Genomic DNA, 26375 nt, shown 5'->3' with positions numbered 1-26375 from the left:
ATCGCACACAAATCGTCCCTCTGTAACAAATACCAAGAGACTACCTACTAGATAATGACGCGTTGGTACAGGACTCTGTCGGTCCTTGCGAAACTGTACGCTCAACAAAGTGATTGTTGTTGGAGATGTGGTTCGTCGGTAGGTGCTCTCTTACATATCTTTTGGGAATGCCCTAAACTTAAAACCTTCTGGCAACCTGTGCTCCACCTTATTCACAAATTTACGGACATCTCCCTGTAAGATAATCCTGCTACAATTCTGCTCAATCTAACTCCCCTATTGCAGAAGCGGTATCACAAATCTCTTCTGAAACACCTGTTGAATGCGGTACGGGCCTGCATTCCTAGCTTATGGAAACAGCAATCTCCCCCGACAGTTGCCCAAAGGCTTGATAGGGTGAATGATATAGAACAACTAGAGGACCTGACCTCAACCTTGCGAGACAAAACTGAGGAACATAAGACAAGGTGGTTTTATTGGAATCTCTTTTGTTTCTTTGATGAATATATGCAATGCGTATGACTTTGACTAGCGTAGTCTCCTTCTATCAGCTTTGTCCATGGATAGAAGTTGAGATGTGCCTCCCCCGAGTTCCCTCAGAGGCACTCCTCTCCCCCCCTTCCATCTCCCTCACCCCCCCTTTTTTTCTCTTTTTCTGTCTGGATAAAATTGTAAAAAATATGTTTGGGATTTGCGCACCCTTAGTTATCGCTATCCATATTTGACTCATGGGAGCTGCTTTGTATTAGATACGGGAACGGTTTTATCCTATTCGACATTGCAGTGTACGTCTATCTGTATCCATGCATATTGGGTATTTATACATTTATTTTTCTATTTGTCCTCCACAATGTGCCTTGTAATGTACGACATCTTTTGTTGGACATGTACATAGGAGTCTATATATTTCTTGTTATCTGTTGCAATCTTTTAAATAATGAATTAAAAAAAAACAACACCATACATCAAGGTTATTCATTATAAAATCACAATTACCTTAGCAACTAATAATTTATATAATTACATTGTAATTCTGCAGTAATTAAACAGTATGTATCCTGCATATTATCAATAAGGCAGTGCTTATTTCTGTTCTATACTCTCATATATGGAAGAGAATCAATATTCACTTATAATAAGATTGGATAAAAGCCCTTTCATCATTGATGATGAGTAGGTGTCTTCTGGTCAGCAGTCAATCCCCCGATGGTCCTTCCTGTAGACTGGATGAGGGAGGATGAGACTGACCTCCATACCTCCATCACAAGGAAGCAGATGAGATGGAGACCACTTGGCTTCTCTGGCACAACAGAAAGGACCTGCTTATAGAACTGTTGCTGACAAGAAGTTCCACTCTGCAGCACAGTGACAGCTCAGATGCTGGTGTCCCTCTTTCTCAGTCTGCCAGTTGTACACACGTGCTCCACCAGTCCCTGGAGTCCTGTGCTCAATTTCCCTGGGGCCCTCAGTGACTTTCTCTCAGTTACCAGTCCACTGCTCTGCTTATGACCTGCTTGATTCATTCAGATAGCAAGCTAATGGAGACCATAACAGTTACCAGTAGCATTGCTAGCCATACGTTACAGATCTGTAGAAATATCAAGGTGTACTTACTTGGGAATAGAGAAAAAGAATGGGTATCAGTTTCTAGTAGACAGAAAGTGGTATGTGGGAGGTAAAGAGGGTAGATGAGGGAGAGGTGTCACTCCCTGGGGGTAGAGAATAAGGGATTGGATATGTCAGGATGGTGGTGAACAAGAGAAGGATAGCGTTTATGTTCTCAGGTCACAGGTCATTGCTTGTATGTAGGGATCAGTAGTTGTGAAGTATCGCCAAGGTCTCCATGTCTCACTGAATTTTTCTTTGGTGTTTTGCAGGGTACATGTGAGGTCTTTCATGTGCAGGTGGGAATACCATAGAGATCTGGTTGGCGGATCTATCTGCTTCCAGAGGAGAGGAATGCAGGCCTTTGCTGAGTTTAATAGATGAACAGTGAGGCAAGCTTTGTACTTTGATACAGGTGGAGAAGGCAAGGTCAGGATTCTGACTTAACCTCCCTGGTGGTATTCCCGAGTGTAGCTCGGGGTAAAATTTCAGTACCAAGAGCGGTAACCCCGAGCTACACTCGGGCTTACCATGCGGCGTTGCTCAGGGAGTCCCTGCAGCGCTTACCTTGTCCTTCGCTCCCTCGATGTGTCCCCTGCAGCGTCCCCGGCCATCTCCTCCGGTCGATGCCGGCAGCCGGCTTTTGTGTTCCGGTCCCTGTGACGTCGGGACGTACGGGCGCCGGAACCGGCGGCAAATTTAAAATTTTTAAAAAATTAAATTTTTTTAAATATGATTATTACATAGTAAAACATTGCTGTTTCAATGCATTTCACATATATTTTGTCCCTACTGCACTGCATTTTGACTGTTCTTTCTGCCTGGAAACTTAGAAAAGTCCATGGCGTCCAAAAAGCATCCCTTTATGTCAAAAGCGTTTTAGACCGGCTAGAGAACAGCGATAGTAAATTAGAACCACTTGCAGAATTGAGTGATAATGATTCGTGGGGAAATTCGTCATCAGACACTGAAAACGATTTTGCGACTTTGCTCAGCGATGTGCGAATTTGCCTCTGTATTTCAAATTTCAGTGTTTTTGGTTTGATTATAATATTGAATTAAATTTATTATTATATTATTATTTTTTATGATTATTAATTAAATTATAATTTATGATTTCGTGTATCAAGTTTTATCATATCCGGAATGTTTACTAGACTATTGTTAGGACAGATTTCAGTGAGTTATTCCTAAAAATTACAGCCTACAATAAAAAACTACATATTTCCATGCAAAAAAATGGTACTGCTTTCAGCACCAAAAATCAAAAAGAATCATACCACCGAGGAGGTTAAGTCTACTTATTTCAGTTGTCTGATTCTGTTTGCCATATCTTTACAAAATGGCAAAATGTTTCAAAAGTACCAGAATATGTGCAACATTGTGCCAGGATCACCGGCACAGTGCCAACAGGTGTCAGGGAAGTGGCACCTGTTTCTGTGTGAAACATAAGACACTTTGTGCCATCTAGATAAGGTAATTCCTGCACTACTTTGGTCTGACTTTCATGTGATTTGAGGGCCATGGACTGCAATATAACCCCTTCAAGGTCTCATGAAAGTAACACCTGAATGATATATATGCGACTTGTGTGCAACTTTGTACAGCACAAACAATTATCCTTGGTCAAAGCCAAAGTCTATCAGTAAATTGAAGTGCTGTGTCACAGCGGAGAATGCCTGCTCTATTGTAAAGACTTCTGCCAATGCAGAAGCATTTCTGAGTGCTGGCAGTGAAAGAGTTACCATCTGGCGCAGGAGTGACCTGCCTAGAAAACTTCTGTCCTGCAAGAGAAATAGCTGCCAGTGAGTGTGAATTTTCCCCTTCAGGAACTGAGGGTTAACAGAACAAGCAAGGGAGAGTTGCTATGAAGTGAAGTTTTTCCCTTTTTGTGGAGAGAAACACTGCAGTGTAACTGAAGAAATGTCAGCGTTGGGAGACACGTCTGTGGATTCAGAAGGGTTAACGTCCATGCCGGGACTGCAGGCCAAAGAAAAAGCATCTGCTGCTCTGTTTGCTGGACAGTGGACAGAGGAAAAGCTGTGTGCCAGGCGGGGATGCAAAGATTGGAGCATTTCCCTTTGGGCCACAGGGAGTTAGTACAGTAATGGCTCCATTGCTCTGAGGAAGAGGGCAAGTTCCCCGAAATGCGTCATCTGGACCTGTCATCCATTCTTCAGTTGGAGCTGGATAGCGGACATCTGTATAATGTGCCTTGTGTGTGTTCTACATGCTTTCAGCCTATCAGGCCTGTGAGTATCATCTTATTTGCTTCACCTAATAAAGTGCTAAAGATAATACACTAGGCGTTTGCTCCCTTTCTGTTCTGTTTTCTAGCACTGAATTTACCTGATTTGAGGAGGGCTGCACCGTCTACCCTTCCAGTTTGGGTTGCATGACTCTAGCATAATTCTGCAGCATGGGATGGAGGCTTCCAGCGCCGAATTGTCAAGTTCTTTGTATATCTATGATATATGCATATTTAAATCAAAGCTGGTTACATTGGTCCAATGTAGAAATGTCCATACCTGAAATTCATCTTTATAGTGTTACTAAACCCATGACCCTGCATTCACTATATCTGGTCTGCCACAGTACACACAACATGGAAATACAATTATTTTAGTAAATATAAACTACTAAATACCTATTCATCAGCAGTTAGAGCAGTCTTATGACTCCTATCAGTGTCCAGCAGAGCCCTGGTTAAAGCTTGTAGGAAGCGTTTTCAATCTCCCATGATCGTCCTATGAGGCTGCGGGACCCCTGACTCTCTGTCTGGACAGTGCTGATTGGCCCTGTGCTGATCACATGCACTCTTACAAGAAAAAAAAAACACCTCTCTAGCAATACACACCAAACTGAGCATGTACAGCTTGCCCTCAAGGCTCTGTTCTATCAGAAGTTGAGTAGAAAAAGGGGAGGATCAAACAGCCTTTTTACACAATGCAGAGGATTAACCCCTTAGGTTCCACAGTGAGTATAACAAGCATGCTTTACTGCATATACAGACTGATTTTACTGTTGTGGGTTTAGTAACACTTTAATTTCCTTTGTTACCTTGTCACTTTGTTCAGTGTTAGGAGTTAAATAATATACCCATTATTGAAGGTAGGGAGGAGCATGTGACAGTGCTGTGCCAATCTGTGCTTTCACACTGGGATTCCATAGCCCTGTGTAGGCTACAACTCCAACAATTTCTAACTGTGGCTGCAGATTGTGAATAGTGGTGGTTCAATAAATATTTGTTTCATGTGGCACAAAATTTACTCTATAAAATATAGTTGAAATCAGATTCCCTGATCTATTATTTTGTAATTCTAGCACTAGCTTTATGTTGTCATCTTTTACATTTATAATAAAGTGATATAATAAAAAATATTAAAATACAAGAAATGTTACAAAAAGATGAAGTTTTAATATTCAGATAGGTACATTATCTATATCTGTGATCGTTAACTTGTGATCTGCCTGACTTTCTTCTTATCAGCTATCCTTATTGTTGGTGACGTTTATGTTTGGCCCAAGACAATTCCTCTTCTTCCAGTATGGCCCAGAAAGGTCAAAAGGTTGGACACCCCTGGCATAGGGTATAGTGTATAAGATAGAATGCATGAAGGACACATAGGTGCATATCTAGATTGAACATGCTGGATGTTTGGCGTGTCTATATTCTTGCCAAAATGCAAATAGAAGAACTTAGTATTCTGGCAGGGATTCATGAAGTTTCTTATTATTATGTAATGCTCAGTTGGACTTGTCATCTGTAGCTGGGATCCCATAAATGCTATACTGAAGAAAAAAAACTGTGGCTGCCTGGAATTTGCTTGAAGAAGTTGCTTTCTACACCCAAGTCCTGTTTCAACTATAATTATATTTACTATTAATTTACAATAGCACAAATACAATTGAACACTTACAGATGTGTTGCTCTATAGGCCTACATTGTATACTGTACTTAAAACTGAAGTTTAATATGCCTTTGTTTTGCCTTCCTCTGCCCCCACATCAACATGCTAATCACATTATTAAATAAATCCTGGACTGTTAAGAAGCATAGGCATAAAGCCACATCCACATAAAGTGTTACTAAACCCACAACAGTAAAATCAGTCTGTATATGCAGTAAAGCATGCTTGTTATACTCACTGTGGAACCTAAGAGGTTAATCCTCTGTATTGTGTAAAAGGAAAGTTTGATCCTGTCTTCTCTGATCTTCCCCTCCTTCCATGTTCCCCATTTCATCTCCTGATAGAACACAGCCTCGGGGACACTCTGCACATGCTGAGTTTGGTGTGTACTGCTAGCGATTTTTCTTTTTCTTGGGAGGGTGCATGTGATCGGCACAGGGCCAATCAGCACTATCTAGACAGAGGGTAAAGGGTTATGCAATCTCATAGGGCAGTGAGAGATGAATGAAAACTCCTCCTACAAGCTGTAACCAGTGCTCAGCTGGACACTGATAGAAGTCATAAGACTGCTATATACTGCAGTTGAGAAAAGGTAATAAGCAGTTTATATTTACTAACATAATTGCATCACAAGATTGCTATATACTGTAGATGAGAAAAGGTATTAAGCAGGTTATATTTACTAAAATAATTGCATTTCCATGTTCTGTGTACTATGGGAGACCAGATAGAGTGAATGCAGGGTCCGGGGTTTAGTAACACTTTAACAAACAACATTGCGCCATCATGACAAATAAAACACAGAAACTGTCATTAAATTGGAAGGGCAAGGCCGCAGCTTTATTTATCACTAATAATTACAACTTCAGCAAATGCTGCAATATGAAACATAAGATTCCAAATTCAACATGCCAGTCACAGCCAAGCTGTGAGCACCCAATACCAGCATAGCCTAGACGACTGTCCCAATCACCAGTTCAGGAAAGGCACTGTCTTCACATGAACTACTGAAGTTATTAACTAGATAACTGTAGATGGCAAGGTAACAATCCGTCAGTAGCCAATAAAGCTGTGATAAAATACAAAAGAGCTTAGTAAGGTTTTTTTTTTTTTTAACTAGTATTATTAGGTAGGAAGGATGGGAGCTTCTTATGAGGGAGCATAAGTCCAAAGAGGATGTTCTCCCACCCTCCAATGCTAATATATCCCTTAGCATCAAGGGAGCCCACCCACCTAAAATCCTAATGGGAAACCCCGCACTAGAAGCTGCCATGCTTCTAGCCAGTCAGGGGCCCCTCTCCCTAGCGTGCGGGGGCTCATTCATTTGGTTTCCATTGCATACCTAATTTTATACCCAGTGGCATCTTCACTGAGCCGCTTTGCAATCTAAGTAGATAATGGCTGGTAGGAGAGACAGGCAGGATACTGTACAAGTTTTCCTAAAAACATCACAGCCTGTTCCCTCAGTACTCCTCCTGGGAGGTTTCACCCTGATGCAGACAGTTTACTAAAAAGATAAACATAAATACTCCTGCGCATGGGAGTAAACTCAACAAAGGCTACAACTTTGTCCTGGCTGTCCTGGATGGTGCACGCCTTCCTGCCCTCAAAGGACTGAGGAAGTCCAAAAACACTGGATACAAAACAGAGGGCACGCCGGCCTAGTACATTACCTTAAAATGCATTTTTATTGATGTAAAGATGATAAGTGATATACTCACAAAAAACGAGTAGGTCAAGAGATCATCACGAAAAGAACAGCACTGTCCAGTCCATACAGCATAGTTTTTCACAATGGGAGCCGTGGACCTCCAACAGTCTAACGCGTTTCCAGGACTTGCCTCTTCCTCGGAGCCTTAGTGCTGGCTCTGAGGAAGAGGCAAGTCCTCGAAACGTGTTCTCTATTTGGACTGCAGAGTGCTGTTCTTTTTATGATGATCTCTTGACCTACCCGTTTTTTTGTGAGTATATCACTTATTATCTTTACATCAATAAAAATGTGTAATGTGTTAAGGTAATGCACTAGGCTGGTGCACCCTATGTTTGTTTTCTTTGCAGACAGTTTACTGTTTCTTGGGAGGAGTTATGCTAATATAAAGATGCAGACTGTATTTGCATGGAGACTGTCCTAGGCAGGGATTTTTTTTAGCGGGAACATGGGGGAACGCAGTTCCAGCACCTCCACCATGGAATGTATGTAATGACAAGGGATGCTGGTGGGTCTATTTATGCTGGCTGCTGGGGGATCTAGGCTGCTGGAGGAGATCTATTTTGCAGGGGTGTGGGGGGTCTATTGTTGCCAGAGAGGTCTATTGTTGCTGGTGGGGGATCTATTTTTGCTGGGGGGTCTTATGTTGCTGGGGATCAATTGCTGCAGGGAGGGATCTACTGTTGAAGGAGCGGTCTATTGCTGCAGGCTGTTGTGAGTCTATTATTGCTAGGGTGGAGCTATTGTTACTAGGGGGTCCATTTGTTGCTAGGGGAGCCTATTGTTGCTGGCTGCTGAGCAATATGTTCTTGCTGGAGAGAATCTATGTTGATGGAGGGGGCAGGTTATTGTTGCTGTGGGTCTATTGTTGGTAGCTATAGGGGATATATTTTATCGTCTTTCTTGTTATATTTAACAAATTCCATAAAAATTATTAATTAGCACCACAAACTGATACTTGGTTCTGTGTTCTCTAAAAGGGTGGTACTAGGAGGTGGTTAGGGGGTGGAACTAAGGAACGTTGCTTCAAGGTAGACAGGGGACAGAGACAAGGGGTAGAGTTCCTGCATCTATTCTCTGAGAAAAAAAGCCCTGGTCCTAGGTGATGCCTACAGGTGATGTTGAGCCTCAGTGCTTGAAAGAACTGAAATACAATGGATAAAAGAGTTGGGCCAGGGACAGTCAGGCTGAGGAGGAAAGAGCTAGGTGATGCTAGGTGGGGGGGTTCTGCCTGACTTGATGCAGCTTCTAATGCACACAGTGAAAAGCTCAAAGTGTGCAGTGAAATCAGACTAAGCTCAACATGAAGTTAACCTCGGGGCGGAGCCTGACGATGGCGGCGGCGGAGAGCTCGAGCTAGGAGCTCTCGCACGAGCCCTCTCTGACCGACCCCCCCTATTTTCGGTCTTAATTCCCCCCAGCGGTATGGAGCCCTAGATGGCAGAGATATACCTCGGCCTGGTGGGCTTTCTTTGATGGGCAGCGGTGCGCGGTTGGAGCCGGAGAGCAGTGGAGAGAGACTGGGACGCTGAGCCTGGTTGCCGGGAGACGAGGAGGCGCGGCCGGGGCACGTGACCAGCCGCGGTGCATCCCTGGGAAGCAGGGACGCCGGCCGGCCGAAGGCGGACAGGGGGAAGGAGAGTCGTGTGAAATTGGAAGCCGGCTGCCTCCCCGATGTGACAGGGAGACGCTCACTGCTGCCTATACCCCCCTACCTAGCTGGCTGTCCGCACCTGGGCCTGGTGGAGCCAGGAAAACCAGGAAACCCATCCTGCCTCCTTGGGACGAACCCTAAGGAGGAAAAGAAGAAGAGAGGAAAAAGGAAAGGAAAAGAAGAGGGAAAGAAAAACAACACAACATCGGAAACTCTGAGAAATCCCCCCCCCCCCAGGACTGAGCAGCAGTGATGGCCCTCCGTACAAGCATGGAGCTACCGTCTTGAGAAGGGAAGGGTGAGTGATAACTACTGGGGACTTACTGTGTTGCTGTGTTGTGGACCCCAGAGTGACATAGAAGACCAGGTGGTGAAAGGGGAGGGGAGGATTTCCAGGGGTTAGAAGAGAAGAAGAGAGGAGGCCCTGGTGTCCTAGGTGTCCTAGGAAAATAAAACATAAAAAAAAAAATTGCAAGTTTGTCTGGTCCAGAAATTATAAAGGAGAGGTACAATCCCATCTTGAGGATATAGAAAGAGAAAAAAAAAAAAAATTTAATAACAGAAATTTCACAGAGGATATGAAGAATAAGGGTCCCAAGGCAGCAGGGCCCAAAGGGTCTCAAACAGGAACAATAAAGAAATTTACATCATATGGAAATATTATGCCAGAAAGGGCCCAGGGCACAAGCACAAAAGGGGAAATGGACATTAGTTCAGGTAATAGTCCGAGATTATCATTGGGCATGAATAGCAGCTGCAGCCAACAAATAGAGGATGGTTCGGGAAAAAGAGAACCAGATGGGGAACTACAAGCACCAAACAAGAAGGAGATGATAGAAATGTTTCAGAACCTGGAAAAAATGATAAAACATGAAATGACAGCTATTCGTAATGACCTAGGGCACCTGCTATCAAGAATAGAAGAAACAGAGCAGAAAGTTAAAATTCAGGCCCAAAACTTTGATAACTTAAGGAAAAAAATAAACCAATTGGAAAACACTCAGAAAAAATTGACCTATAGGATGGAAGCCCAAGAAAATAAAGACAGAAGGTGTAACCTTAGGGTACGAGGAATTCCAGAGACTGCAAAAGGCGAAACACTATATGAACTAGTGAAAAAAATTTTGAACTCCATAAGAGATAGACCTGAAACAGACGGGATCAAGTTAGACGGAGTGTTTAGAATAGGAAAGCTCAAACAGGCTACTGAGAAGGAAAGACCGAGAGACATAATTGTACAGTTCCAAAAATTTGGGGTCAAAGATGAGATTTGGAAGAAGACCAAGGGAAGATCATTAATTAAATATGGAGATTTGACTATCCAAATTTATGCAGACTTAACAGCAGAGACCCTATGGAGAAGGAGATCCCTGAGACCCCTGTTGGAGCAAATGAGGAAACAGAATGTGCAGTATAGATGGGGTATCTCAGCATCTCTGATTGGCTGGAAAAACGGGGTCATAGCCTACTTGAGATTTCCGGAGGAACTAAGGGCCTTTTGCGAGAGACTGGATTTGCAAAGAATGGAGATGGCGGGGTGGGAAGAAGAAGAAGAAGATAAAGGAGATACAGATGTTACTAGGAAAGAGGACTGGCAGCGGGTCGGGGGGAGGGGGAGGGAGATTTTGGGGTCGGGGAGAGAAGGGAGGAAGAATTAAGTAGAAATTATGTTTTTTCTTTTGTTTTTTTTTTTGTTTTGTTTTTTTCTCTCTCCTGCTTCCATCTCTCGCCCCTGGTCTCTCCCCTCCGGATGTTGAGGTCCTTCAGAACACTCTGGTGAAGGGAGGGAAGTTAAGATTCTTCTTGAGCCTGGACGTTAGAGAGAAGAGATCTGAGGGGGTCGGAGGAAAGGAGAGCCGTCCATGGGCGGAGCTTACGCCCTAAGTTTTAAATCAAAGGTGGAAATAGATCCACAAATGATTTGCAGGCAGTTTATAAGCCTAAAAACGGGTAGGGGAAAAAGAAGAGAGGGGGGGAGGGAGGGGGGGTGGGAGTGGGAGATGGGGGTTGGGGGGGAGGATGAGGGGGGAGGGGAGGTGGGGTTAAAAGATTGCACGATAGAAGGGCCTAATAGAAAGAGGTTTACTAGAAGAGAGATAGACAGATTTAAGAAGGATGGAAGAAATACAGGTTATAACATATAATGTGAACGGGTTGAACTGTCCTGGGAAAAGATTTAAGTTGTTTAAAGAGTTACACCACAGGGCAACGTCAGTGGTATTTTTACAGGAAACACATTTTGAGATAGAGTCAAATGTGAAATTAAAATCTAAATATTATCCAACATGGTATTACGCTGACTCCCCAATTAAAAGAGCAAAAGGGGTGGCAATAGGGTTGGCAAAGAACATGAGATTCGAGCTAGAGGATAGAAGAACTGATCCGGAGGGGAGATTCCTATTTTTGAAAGGTAAATTACAGGGAATCGAGTGTACATTAGCCAATATATATTGCCCCAACAAAAAGCCGGAGATCTATTTGAAGGGTCTGTTGAAAAAACTGATGGACTTTAAAAAAGGGCGTTTGATAGTAGCAGGAGACTTAAATCTCTGCATGGATCCCCAAAAGGATGCAACCTCCCCTGTGCGGAGAGAGGGGGGTGGGTCTCTGAGAGCTTTGAAGAAAGCGATTCACGAGTACCAACTGGTGGACACTTGGAGAATAATGCATATGAGAGACAGAGACTACACCTTCTTCTCTAAGGCACATGAGATATATTCGAGGTTGGATTATATTTTGATAGATCATCAACTCATAGAGCTATTGGTTAAAATAGAAATAGAGATGAGTACATTCTCGGATCATGCCCCTGTCACAATGAAAATGGGATGGGGAAGACGGTGGACGGGAGGTTTAGGATGGAGGTTAAATGAGGCCCTTCTTTTGGATGAGGACATAGCTCCAAAGATTGGGGAAGAGATCAAGCTATATTTTAAGGAGAATGAGACAGAGGAAGTATCGACAGCCACAGTATGGGAAAGTCACAAGGCATATATAAGAGGTATCCTGATTGCGATGGGAGCAAGGAAGAAAAGAGAAAGAAGAGAGAGGGTTAGTGGGCTCCTAAAAGAAATCCTGGATCTAGAGCAGATGCAAAAGAAGAAAATAACAAGAGAAATAAGACAGAAGTTAATGGATAAAAAAGATGAATTAGAGAGATTGATGGACGAAGAGAGGAGAAGAGTATATAACAAAGTACTAAATGAAAGATATAGATGGTGCGACAGACCAGGAAAATATTTAATGAGAGCTCTGAATAAAAAGAAAAATAGAAATTATATAGAAAGGATAAAAAATTCTAAAGGAGAGTTGGTTTATTCAACCAAAGGGATTATTAAAGTATTCACGGAATACTATAGAAAACTGTATAATATTAGCCCCATGGCTCTTCAAAGGAAAATGTAAAGGATATTAATGAAAAAAGGATGATATATTTAAAAAATGCAGGATTACCAAAGTTAAGTGAAATACAATTGAATGCCTTGGATGCGGAAATTTCCCAGGATGAAATAAAAGTAGCATTAAAAAGTACAGGGGGTGGAAAAAGTCCAGGTCCGGATGGGTATACAGTTAAGTACTATAAAAAATATAGTAAAATATTGTTACCTAAGCTGAAGAAGTATATGAATGAACTGGGAGGAGGGATGGAGGGTAGAAGAGAATCTCTTCAGGCCCATGTTGTACTCATTCAAAAGGAGGGAAAAGACCCTTCCCAGTGTTCTAGTTATAGACCAATTTCACTATTGAACACCGATACTAAGTTGTACGCAAAGGTCCTAGCAAATAGGCTGAAAGATCTAATGCCTGAATGGATTCACGGAGATCAGGTGGGCTTTGTCCCAGGGAGAGAGGGTAGAGACAACGGGTTGAGAACTCTGATGCTCATTCAGAAAAGTAGAAAAGGGAAGGCCCCGGCGGTACTACTGTCGATTGATGCCGAGAAGGCGTTCGATAGAGTGGACTGGGCCTTTATGATGGACAACTTAGAAGTGTTGGGGATTGGAGAGAGAATGCGTGAGTGGATAGGTAAACTATATAGAGAGCCCACCGCAATTATCACGGTAAATGGGGAGAGGTCGGAATCCATTGGAATTAGAGATGAGCGAATTATTCAAAAATTCGATTCGGCTGATTCGCCGAATTTGAGGAAGAAATTCGATTCGATGCGAATTAATTCACTACGAATTTAACTTATTAAAAGGGTTTCTAGGCTTCAGAGAGCCTTTAAATTAGTGCAGAACACTGTACCTTTAATTTAAATGCCCTTGGAGATGAGGAAGGACAAGGAGAAGGAGAAGGAGAAGGATGAGAAGAAGGAGAAGGATGAGAAGAAGGAGAAGGAGAAGGATGAGAAGAAGGAGAAGGATGAGAAGAAGGAGAAGGAGAAGGATGAGAAGAAGGAGAAGGAGAAGGATGAGAAGAAGGAGAAGGATGAGAAGAAGGAGAAGGAGAAGGATGAGAAGAAGGAGAAGGATGAGAAGAAGGAGAAGGATGAGAAGAAGGAGAAGGATGAGAAGAAGGAGAAGGATGAGAAGAAGGATGAGAAGAAGGAGAAGGAGAAGGATGAGAAGAAGGAGAAGGAAACAAATAGATACAATGTTTCAACCGCTGTATGGAGGGAATGTCACAGAACTGTCAGAAATAGCGGAGCTCTGCAGATACACTTAGCGGAGCTCTGCAGATAGATACAGCGGTTGAAACATAGGCTATGTTTCAACCGCTGTATGGAGTGAATGTCAGAGAACTGTCAGAAATAGGCTATTTCTGACAGTTCTCTGACATTCACTCCATACAGCGGTTGAAACATAGCCTATGTTTCAACCGCTGTATCTATCTGCAGAGCTCCGCTAAGTGTATCTGCAGAGCTCCGCTATTTCTGACAGTTCTGTGACATTCCCTCCATACAGCGGTTGAAACATTGTATCTATTTGTTTCCATTTATGGAAACAAATAGATACAATGTTTCAACCGCTGTATGGAGGGAATGTCACAGAACTGTCAGAAAAAGGCTATTTCTGACAGTTCTGTGACATTCCCTCCATACAGCGGTTGAAACATTGTATCTATTTGTTTCCATAAATGGAAACAAATAGATACAATGTTTCAACCGCTGTATGGAGGGAATGTCACAGAACTGTCAGAAATAGCGGAGCTCTGCAGATACACTTAGCGGAGCTCTGCAGATACACTTTTTGCCGGCTTGGAATTCTTCTTATTTTCATCCTACTTCTTCTTCTTCTTCTTCTTCTTCTTCATCCTCATCCTCATCCTCTTCTTCTTCTTCTGAGGATGAGGATGAGGATGAAGAAGAAGAAGAAGAAGAAGAAGTAGGATGAAAATAAGAAGAATTCCAAGCCGGCAAAAAGTGTATCTGCAGAGCTCCTCTAAGTGTATCTTCAGAATAGAGGAGCTCTGCAGATACACTTTTTGCCGGCTTGGAATTCTTCTTATTTTCATCCTACATCTTCTTCTTCATCCTCATCCTCATAAGAAGAAGAAGAGGATGAGGATGAAGAGGAAGAAGAAGAAGAAGTAGGATGAAAATAAGAAGAATTCCAAGCCGGCAAAAAGTGTATCTGCAGAGCTCCTCTATTCTGCAGATACACTTAGAGGAGCTCTGCAGATACACTTTTTGCCGGCTTGGAATTCTTCTTATTTTCATCCTACTTCTTCTTCTTCTTCTTCATCCTCATCCTCATAAGAAGAAGAGGATGAGGATGAGGATGAAGAGGAAGAAGAAGAAGAAGAAGAAGTAGGATGAAAATAAGAAGAATTCCAAGCCGGCAAAAAGTGTATCTGCAGAGCTCCTCTATTCTGCAGATACACTTAGAGGAGCTCTGCAGATACACTTTTTGCCGGCTTGGAATTCTTCTTATTTTCATCCTACTTCTTCTTCTTCTTCTTCTTCATCCTCAGAAGAAGAAGAAGAGGATGAGGATGAAGAGGAAGAAGCAGAAGAAGTAGGATGAAAATAAGAAGAATTCCAAGCCGGCAAAAAGTGTATCTGCAGAGCTCCTCTATTCTGCAGATACACTTAGAGGAGCTCTGCAGATACACTTTTTGCCGGCTTGGAATTCTTCTTATTTTCATCCTACTTCTTCTTCTTCTTCTTCTTCTTCTTCATCCTCATCCTCAGAAGAAGAAGAAGAGGATGAGGATGAGGATGAAGAGGAAGAAGAAGAAGAAGAAGAAGTAGGATGAAAATAAGAAGAATTCCAAGGCGGCAAAAAGTGTATCTGCAGAGCTCCTCTATTCTGCAGATACACTTAGAGGAGCTCTGCAGATACACTTTTTGCTGGCTTGGAATTCTTCTTATTTTCATCCTACTTCTTCTTCTTCTTCTTCTTCTTCTTCATCCTCATCCTCATCCTCTTCTTCTTCATCTGAGGATGAGGATGAAGAAGAAGAAGAAGAAGAAGAAGTAGGATGAAAATAAGAATAATTCCAAACCGGCAAAAAGTGTATCTGCAGAGCTCCTCTATTTCTGACAGTTCTCTGACTTTCACATTTACAGCGGTTGAAACATTGTATCTGTTTCCGAATAAAAACATCTGTATCCTAAATGGAAACAAATAGATACAATGTTTCAACCGCTGTACATGTGAAGGAACTGTCAGAGAACTGTCAGAAATAGCGGAGCTCTCTGCAGGGACACTTTTGCCGGCTGATCGGGAAAAATCCGATTCACGCACCCGAAGTAGGCTAATATTCGGATTCGACGCGAATCGAATTTTTCCTGAAATTTGAATCGAATTCCACTTCGCCTGGTTCGATTCGCTCATCTCTAATTGGAATGTCCAATGGAACAAGACAGGGCTGCCCACTGTCCCCCTTGCTGTTTGTTCTGTCATTGGAACCCCTGCTGTCTACGATAAGGAATAGTGGAGCGGTAATGGGAATCCGGATAGAAAATATAGAACATAAAGTCGCGGCCTTCGCGGACGACCTATTGTTTTATGTAGACAACCCTCGAATAACATTACCTAATATAATGAAGATCTTGAAGGAATATGGCGATTTATCAAATTTAAAAATTAACCCAACAAAAATAGAGATCTTGAACATTAACGTACCAAAGAGTGAAAAGGAAAAGCTACAAAAAGAGTTCCCCTTTACATGGAGAGAAAAAGATTTAAAATACCTAGGAATAAAACTTGCTATCTCATATAAACAACTGTATAGATTAAACTATATTTCTTTAATAAATGAGATCAAGGAAGAATTAAAAATATTAGAAGGAGGAAACCCATCATGGATAGGATGTATAAACTTAGTTAAAATGGTAATCATACCTAAAATACTGTATAGATTCCAAATGGTCCCAATTAAACTCCCAGAGGCCTTTTTTAAGATAATGAAAAAAATGTTAATAAGATATATTTGGAGGAATAAAAAACCAAGAATAGCATACGAAATATTGAGTAGAGCTAAAGAGAAAGGGGGAATGGGACTACCTGATGTCAAGAGATACTATAAAGCAGTAATTTTAGCAAGAATTTATGATTGGACATTCAACCACAAGGGGAAGAGTTGGGTACAAATTGAAAACGAATTGAGTGGGATTAGTTTGAGTAAGATGATATGGGTCCCAGCACATCTTAGAAGAATTAAAGAAAGCACAAGTATTTACACTTTAAATGTTTTAAGGGCATGGGATAATTTACACAAAAGTAGGAAATGGGAATTCAATTCTATATTAATGCCTCTTGTAAATTCTGATTATTTCCCCCCAGGAAAGGATGAGATATCAGGTAGATGGTTTAAAAGGGAAGATATCCAACTGAGAGATGTACTGGATGAGGGGGAATTGAGACCATTTAAAGAATTAAAAGAGAAGAAGGGAGAAAGTTTTATTGGAATAGACGAGTGGAAATATCATCAGTTAAAATGTTTTATTGGAAAACTACCAAAACCCCTGAGATTAAAAAAGGATTGGAATCGGTTTGAAAGGTTGTTAGAAACACGTAGAGATGGGAAACACGGTATTGCCAAGGTTTATAGAATACTCACAGAATTAGACACAGACACAAAGTTAATTTTTATAACGAAATGGGAAAGAGATATGGAGGTGGTGTTAGACGAGGACCAACAGAACAAGATATATAGATTGATACACGAGAATGTTAGTATGAGAGACGTGGAGATTAATTATAAATGTTTGACACGATGGCATATTACACCGAGTATTGAGCACAAGATGAGGAGCGAGAACTCTAAAATGTGTTGGAGAGGTTGTGGGGAGGAGGGCACGGTGTTTCACATATGGTGGCAATGTCCGAAAATTCAGGCTTTCTGGAAGACAATAGTTAACTCAATAGAAATAATAACTGGAAATGACATAGGGTTAGACCCAACGATGTGTCTTCTACACAATGCTGGGATCTCAGTAAATAAATATAAAGAATCAGGCATATGGTACTATTTAAACGCTGCAAAGGGGTTGATACCCAAGTTCTGGCAAAAAACAGAGGTGCCGAAGGAGGAGGATTGGATCAACAGAGTAAATCAGATAAGTAGAATGGAAAGATCTTACTATATGCAGGAAGATAGGATGGGAATATACTATACAAGATGGGAAAAATGGGAAAAATCAGGAATGAAAGAGAAGTATAGAAAACTATAAATTAAGAAACTATTGGGCCTCGAGAGAGTAAAGAACGTGCTAAGGGGAGGGAGGGGGAAGGGGGGTGGGAAAGGGCTGGGAGGGGAGGGAAAGAAAAGATTTATTAGAAGGGGTAAGGTAGAAATGTATGGAATATTTATATGTATTGTTATCTCTTCTTATAGAATTTTTTGTAATAATATGAAAAACTAATAAATATTTAAATTAAAAAAAAAAAAAAAAGAAATCAGACTAAGCTTTTTCAGTACAGGAGAGGAGCCGGTACAACTGTGCAAGACTGACGGTAAGGCTGGAGTTCAGCTTTAATGTTTTATAAGTAACAAGCTTCAGTATACTTTTTACAATTAAACATTTCTACCAATAATGGAAAAAATGTTGTTTTTATGGATATAATTTAAAAGATATGTACAGCATGTGCTGCAGCTCTTCACAGTGTTCTGTTTTCCAATGTATAGACTCTGTACATTTAGTTGAGAGCTTTCATTTGTGTTACCCTCTTTTCCATAATGAGAAAACTGTGTGCAACTGGAAAGTCAAGCAACAGATTGGGTAAAGCAGCATATTAACTCAATGAAAACAATCTTAGATGGAATACTTCTCAAAATTAGAATGGTTCAACATTTCTTTCGTAAATGTAAATGCCTCTTGTGATGTGATGCAGGCATGAGCAGAAAAAACATGTATAACATATAGGAGAGAAGGATATTGAATGGACTGTTTAGGCACAAAAACTCAGTACACCAAAAAAATAAAATCAATGTTCCTTTATTAACATATCACCTTTAAAATGTATCTTGTATATAGTTACATTGCACGTTTAGCCCACAGCTAACATCCCATAACCAACCAACCATAGAGAACTAGTTCCAACAAGTGTGTCGAGTACAGATGGTTAGAACAGGATATTTCTTCCAGAAGGTGAAGGAATTAGTCTTTTTAGCCTAAAAGTACAGCCATTTTGTGCTAAGAATTAGTAAAGGCCATCTTGTTCAAATATGATAGCTTACAGTGGGGCAAAAAGGTATTTAGTCAGCCACCAATTGTGCAAGTTCTCCCACTTAAAAAGATGAGAGAGGCCTGTAATTGGCATCATAGGTAGACCTCAACTATGAGAGACAAAATGAGAAAAAAAATCCAGACAATCACATTGGCTGATTTGGAAAGAATTTATTTGCAAATTAGGGTGGAAAATAAGTATTTGGTCAATATCAAAAGTTCATCTCAATACTTTGTTGTATATCCTTTGTTGGCAATGACAGAGGTCAAACATTTCCTGTAAGTCTTCACAAGGTTGGCACACACTGTTGCTGGTATGTTGGCCCATTCCTCCATGCAGATCTCCTCTAGAGCAGTGATGTTTTGGGGCTGTCGCTGGGCAACACGGACTTTCAATTCCCTCCAAAGGTTTTCTATGGGGTTGAGATCTGGAGACTGGCTAGGCCACTCCAAGACCTTGAAATGCTTCTTACGAAGCCACTCCTTCGTTGCCCGGGCGGTATGTTTGGGATCATTGTCATGTTGGAAGACCCAGCCACATTTCATCTTCAATGCCCTTGCTGATGTAAGGAGGTTTGCACTCAAAATCTCACGATACATGGCCCCATTCATTCTGTCCTGTACATGGATCAGTCGTCCTGGTCCCTTTGTGGAGAAACAGCCCCAAAGCATGATGTTGCCACCCCCATGCTTCACAGTAGGTATGGTGTTCTTTGGATGCAACTCGGCATTCTCTCTCCTCCAAACACGACGAGTTGTGTTTCTACCAAACAGTTCTATTTTGGTTTCATCTGCCCATATGACATTCTCCCAATCCTCTTCTAGATCATCCAAATGCTATCTAGCAAACTTCAGATGGGCCCGGACATGTACTGGCTTAAGCAGAGGGACACGTCTGGCACTGCAGGATCTGAGTCCCTGGCGGCGTAGTGTGTTACTGATGGTAGCCTTTGTTACATTGGTCCCAGCTCTCTTCAGGTCATTCACTAGGTCCCCTGTGTGGTCCTGGGATTTTTGCTCACCGTTCTTGTGATCATTTTGACCCCACGGGGTGAGATCTTGCGTGGAGCCCCAGATCGAGGGAGATTATCAGTGGTCTTGTATGTCTTCCATTTTCTAATTATTGCTCCCACAGTCGATTTGTTCACACCAAGCTGCTTGCCTATTGCAGATTCAGTCTTCCCAGCCTGGTGCAGGTCTACAATTTTGTTTCTGGTGTCCTTCGACAGCTCTTTGGTCTTCACCATAGTGGAGTTTAGAGTGAGACTGTTTGAGGTTGTGGACAGGTGTCTTTTATACTGATAACAAGTTCAAACAGGTGCCATTGATACAGGTAATAAGTGCAGGACAGAGGAACCTCTTAAAGAAGAAGGTACAGGTCTGTGAGAGCCAGAAATCTTGCTTGTTTGTAGGTGACCAAATACTTATTTTCCACCCTAATTTGCAAATAAATTCTTTCCAAATCAGCCAATGTGATTGTCTGGATTTTTTTTCTCATTTTGTCTCTCATAGTTGAGGTCTACCTATGATGCCAATTACAGGCCTCTCTCATCTTTTTAAGTGGGAGAACTTGCACAATTGCTGGCTGACTAAATACTTTTTTGCCCCACTGTAAGTTAACAAATATGAAATAATACTTAAAGCTTGTATATTCTCTGTTTTTCAAAGAACTTAAAAACTAATTTCCTCTTTCTGTTGTATGTTATCTTTTACAAGAAACTTAAAGGTTCCTCTTTTTGTCTCATATTCTCAAGAAACCTAAAGAACTTCCTTTTTCTCTTAAACTCCAAGTTCTCTTTTTCTTCTAATCAGATCAAACTGACAGTTAGTGGTTAAGCGATATATTAAAAATATACATATTTCTTTTTCTTAAGAACTTAGAAATTTCCATAAGTGTTTAAGAGTTCAAATATGACGTATATCACAAATGATTGGCCATGACTGACGTATGTAACACTTGATTGGCTTATGCATATCTGATATTTGATTGGCTTCTATATTTTATGCATTGTTTGAAGTTTCTTATATAAGCTGAAACACGGAAGAATAAATTCAGTTCATTCTGAGATACCACCTTGTGTCTGCGTTTCCTGTGTCTCAAAGTGGACTCCAGGCCTGAGGACAATCACTGATCAAGCCAGGGACTGACGGGGGTCAGTGTCTTGAGAGGGATGAGAGTCAATTCCTTTCAGAAGGTAGGGGATATTCAAGCTGTGCAGTAAACGCCCGACATGTTTCACAATAAAGGTTGCTTCTTCAAGGGATAGCAATGTCTAAGAATAATAAACAAACGTAAACAATATATGTATATATGATTTCCACAAAACACAGCTTACAAAGCATTTGTCATCACTTACATAGTTAGCCAGTGTGCATTGCAAAGCAATGGACTCCCTAGTGCAGGCAATTTCAGGTTCCCGCAGGTCGACAGAGGGGTGGCATCCAAATGTTGGGTATGGGGGTGCAAAGACCAGGCTATGGGCAGGTGAGAGACCCATGAGACTCCCCAAACGGTCCACAGGTAAAAACATGCAGACTCCGTATACTAGTCCAGCTATCTTCAGATTAATAGTACTAAAACAAAAATGAGCCTAAGAAGGATCATGATATATAAATATAAATTAGTCAAATAACATCCTACTGTATTATGGCAAGGGCCTATTTCCATGAGGAAAATTTACCTCTATGCTTGAAAAGATGTATAAACCATGAACGCCAATATTTATGCAATCCCTCACTAGGGAATAAAAGGCAGACAGCTCTAAACTTACAATAAATTATCTCCAATAAATTATCTCCAATAGTAGATAAAGAGGCTAATGGGCCTGAAAAACACAAACAGAAAAACAAAATGCTCTCATTAGTGTTGCTCCCCTCTATATTTATTATAATATGTCTCAACCCAATGAAAGGTCATCTACCTATAGCCTTAGAAAAGTCCAAGATTCATGGGGTCACCGACGAGATCCGCTCTGCCATAGAGGAGTCCCAAAAGACTGTACATCAGCCCACACCACTTACATACACCCCGACCGAGCGCTCCACCGCTGCGTTGCGTGTGACATAACCTGATCTGGCCAGGAAAGGCGCAGAGCCCAGCCGGAAAACCACAAGCATGGGAGAGAAGGGATCCATAGGATCCAGTGTTCCCCAGTCCGCGGGCAAACCTGCACCGCAGCCACCGCCATCCCCATGAGCACAAGGGCCACGGGGGGGAGAGGCAGCAGGGGAGTTAGCCTGGTCTTTGCACCCCCATACCCGACATTTCGATGCCACCCCTCTGTGTTGGCCTGAGGGAACCTGAAATTGCATGCCCTTGGGAGTCCATTGCTTTATAATGCACACTGGCTAACTTTGTAAGTGATGACAAATGTTTTGTATGCTGTGTTTTGTCAAAATCATAAATACATATATTGCATGGAGTTTGCATGTTCTCCCTGTGCCTGCGTGGGTTTCCTCCGGGTGATCCGGTTTCCTCCCACACTCCAAAGACATGCTGGTAAGTTAATTGGCTCCTGTCTAAATTGGCCCTAATATGTGTATGTATAAATGTGAGTTAGGACCTTAGATTGTACGCCCCTTGAGGGTTAGGGACTGATGTGAATGTACAATATATATGTAAAGTGCTGCGTAAATTGACGGCGCAATATAAGTACCTGAAATAAATAAAGTCTGTTTACTATTCTTAGATACAATCCCATTCCCTGAAGAAGCTACCTTTGTCGTGAAACATGTCGGGCGTTTACTGCACAGCTTGAATATCCCCTACCTTCTGGAAGAATTATCCTGTCCTCACCATCTGTACTCAACACACTTGTTGGAACTAGTTCTCTATGGTTGGTTGGTTGTTGGATGTTAGTTGTGGGCTAATTGTGCAATATAACTATATACAAGATACATTTTAGAGGTGATATATTATTAAAGGAACATTGATTTTATTTTTTTGGTTTTGGTTTGGTTTTTGTGCCTAAAAAGTCCATTCAATATCCTTCTCTCTAATATCTAACTTTAAGGACATGGCACTATGGTATAAGCTGGGTCTTGACCTTCTACCACCTGGTGGTCATCCCATTTTTTCAATATATAATATGTATAACATATACACTGCTTCCTCATTTTAGGTGTACCCATATGCCTAGGTTTTAATGCTGTATGTAATGCTTCCTGCTTTCAGTAAATAACACTGTTGATTTATCATCCTCACTCATAATCTTTCAATCTATGGCAATTAGACTAGACAATATGGATGTTTTTTACAAGGTATGCTTATTGTAAATGGTACATTCTGTGTCAGGGAGCTTAGGGATCATGCTAGGTAGAACACAGACATTTAAAGGGTAACTCTACTTTCTTAGAGAAACAAAAATTGCAAATAAAGAAAATAATATAGCGTATACAATTTCAACACAAGTCATATTGTAATTAAATGTTATTAAAAATTACCTTTCCTTTTCAATCTGCAGCTGCTAATTTTCTGTAAAGTGCAATGCAATAAGGAAACCTGGAGGCATTCTGTACACAGATGATGTACAGAACACCCCTCAGAAATGTCATTTCCTGCTTGTCTGTACTAAGATACAAGTCCGATTTTAAGCATTCCCTCCAACAAAAATGTTATTTTTGGTGAGTGTAATGCCTATGAAATGTGTTGGCCTTGAACTCTTTGTTTCTTGGGTAATTTTTACAATAAAGCATTATTGCCCAGATGCCAGGAGCATGAGACATTTATTTAATTTCTCTAGGCCCAAGGAATAGAGTCACAAGATATTAGACTGCTTAAACGTGTTTATGACATCTAGACATGTTACATTAGACTGCTTAAATTAGATAAGAACTTGTTTGTGGAATTAAAGATGTCTACTTGCTTGAGAAGTTAGAAATCTTTAAGTTTAGGGTAGATAAGAAGCTGATTTGAAGCAAAAGTGTGATATTCTTAGATAACATTGTTTGTCCAGTGAAGTGGCTGGGTGTGACTCTGTTATCCTCATGGAACCTTTCTGCTAGCTCCTCCTAGAGTGGGTGTGGCGCCCACCCACTTCAGGAAAACTGCCAGAAAAAGGGTTTAAAACGGGGAGCTTAAAAGTAATCAATGGGGAGAAGCCTTCCTATGCAGACGAGAACGCTCTGACGCTGGAACTCTTGCGAAGGCTATATGGGCTCATCGATTGGTCGCGTTTACGACTTCCCCATGACCCCCTGTGCATTATGGTTCTGATGGGGTCTGTTCCTTCTTGTCTTCCCATAGCTTTGGTAATGTATTAATTCTATGCTGTGCCGCTGTCAAAAGATGTGTCTATTTCATACTGTAATGCTCACATTATTATTGGTGTGTGTTATTATGCAGATTGTGATGACTATAAGATATATCCTCCTGTGATAATAAAAGTGGTGGTTTTGACAGTGCAAGAATATTCCAGTTGGATTCTGTTATTTTTTTGGAGTGCCGAGTGAATGCTATGATGGGCCAGGGCAGGTGTTCATCCGGTAGTGGGTCTTTCACAATGCTTAGAATAGTTAATGGTGTAAATGCTAGTTAAATGTACCTGTGTGACTACCTGTCTATTGTGTGTATATGACTTGCTTTTAGTTATTGCATCCAGCATTGCATTAGTGAGGTATTCCTAAAAGAATGCAGACCCTGACACTTTCTTCATTCGAGCCCTGCAAGTGCACCTGCTGACTGATAATTATAAAGTTACTCACATACAGATTCACTTATCACATGGACACAGACAAACCAACCAGCTAATTTTTCAGAATAACAAAAGGTAGGAATCTGCAACAAAGTTTGATAAACTCCTTACAATGTAGATAGATCACCCAGAGGGGAATTTTTATTTCTCAACAAGAGTGGAAGTTACTCTTTAACCTCCTTAGCGGTATTCCTGAGTGTAGCTCGGGGTAAAATTTGAGTACCAAGAGCTGTAACCCCGAGCTACACTCGGGCTTACCATGCAGCATTGCTCAGGGAGTCCCTGCAGCACTTACCTTGTCCTTCGCTCCCACGATGTGTCCCCTGCAGCGTCCCTGGCCATCTCCTCTGGCCGATGCCGGCATCCAGCTTCCGTGTTCCGGTCCCTGTGATGTCGGGACGTACGGGCACCGGAACCGGCGGCAAATTTGAAATTTTTAAAAAATTTCATTTTTTTTAAAATGATTATTACATAGTAAAACATTGCTGTTTCAATGCATTTCACATACATTTTGTCCCTATTGCTTTGTCCTGTGCCCTGCCTGCATTTTGACTGTTCTTTCTGCCTGGAAACTTAGAAAAGTCCATGGCGTCCAAAAAGCGTCCCTTTACATCAAAAGCGGTTTTAGACCAGCTAGAGAACAGTGATAGTAAATCAGAACCACTTGCAGAATTGAATGATAATGATTTGTGGGGAAATTCGTCATCAGACACTGAAAATGATTCTGCGACTTTTGCTCAGCGATGTGCGAACTTGGCGCTATATTTCAAATTTCAGTGTTTTTGGTTTGATTATATTATTGATTTAAATGTATTATTATTATATTAATATTTTTTATGATTATTTATTAAATTATAATTTATGATTTCGTGTTTCAAATTTTATCCTACCCGGGATGTTTACTAGACTCTTGTTCGTACAGATTTCAGTGAGTTATTCCTAAAAATTACAGCCTACAATAAAAAACTACATATTTCCATGCAAAAAAATGGTACTGCTTTCAGCACAAAAAATTGGAAATAATCATACCGCCAGGGAGGTTAAGGTTGAAAGACTTTAAGGTTTAAAAATTCTCATCTAGATTTAGGGATCAATTAACTAAGAGTTAAAGAACGACTGAAAAAATGTGGTAAAATAATGCATGTGGTAAATGTTTTGCAAATGTGCAATTCGCTAAGAATTTTATGGTAAATAACGCATGCGGTAAAATATTTTTATTGCATTAATTACCTCATATTTTCATGTGGTAATTTACTGCACGGTAGCTGGTTATTAAGGGAGCCATCCATGATGTCCTTCACAAAGGATGACTCATCAGCTGTCAGTGGGTGCCCCACTGACAGCTGACTGTATACAAAACATGCCAGCAATTACAAATGATGAAAAAAAAACAGTGTGGGGCAAACACCAAAATTGAAAACAAAAATGTCCTTAGGGCTGGTATGGATTTTGGGGAAACCACCACACAAAAATGAAAAAAAAAAAAAAAAAAGGCGTGCGGGTCCCCTCACAAACCTAAGGTATGGATCTGGAGGGGACCCCACGCCATTCTTATTTACATTTTGGCATGTCGGCAACAAGGTGAAAAGTAAATAAATCTTCTCTATTGAAAATGAGGAGTAAAATGTTACATTGTACGACTCTACCACATTTCAGTCCAGAAATAACCTTATTCATAGCCTGGTTACAAAAAACTGAGGACACAAATATATAGCAGACCACTCACCTCCTATAATTCAAATAATTGTTTCCACCTGTAAATACAGGGATGTAGGAGGGTGTTTCATCAGCTGCCATAAGAGAAGATACACAGCCATAACCAATCATATAAAAATACAAAGGTTGCGGGGAAATATCAAACCTTTGCAACATATAATATATATATAAAAAATATAAAGAGTATAAGAATAGAGGAGGGTAGAAAATACAAAACATTGATGGTAAAGGTGAACCAAAAGTTTACCCAAATTCAAATCATGGTCCCACCTGAGGTTCAAACTGAGAAGTGACCTGGCCCACAATCGATTAATCCATCAAACTTTCTCTGCAATAATCTGTGATATCTATTTCCTCCTCTTTGCAATACAAACACTCTTCCTATGTCACAAAATTGAAATCCATGCACCTCTCTATAATGTCGTGAAGCACTTGATATTTGATTAGCTTGTGAATTCATCTAGCCACA

Source organism: Staurois parvus, unplaced genomic scaffold, assembly GCF_062004578.1.
Source record: "Staurois parvus isolate SC_StPar_1 unplaced genomic scaffold, SC_StPar_1.0 ptg000153l, whole genome shotgun sequence".
Taxonomy (NCBI): domain Eukaryota; kingdom Metazoa; phylum Chordata; class Amphibia; order Anura; family Ranidae; genus Staurois; species Staurois parvus.
The sequence above is the reverse complement of the archived record's forward strand: the minus strand, read 5'-3'. Positions refer to the sequence as shown.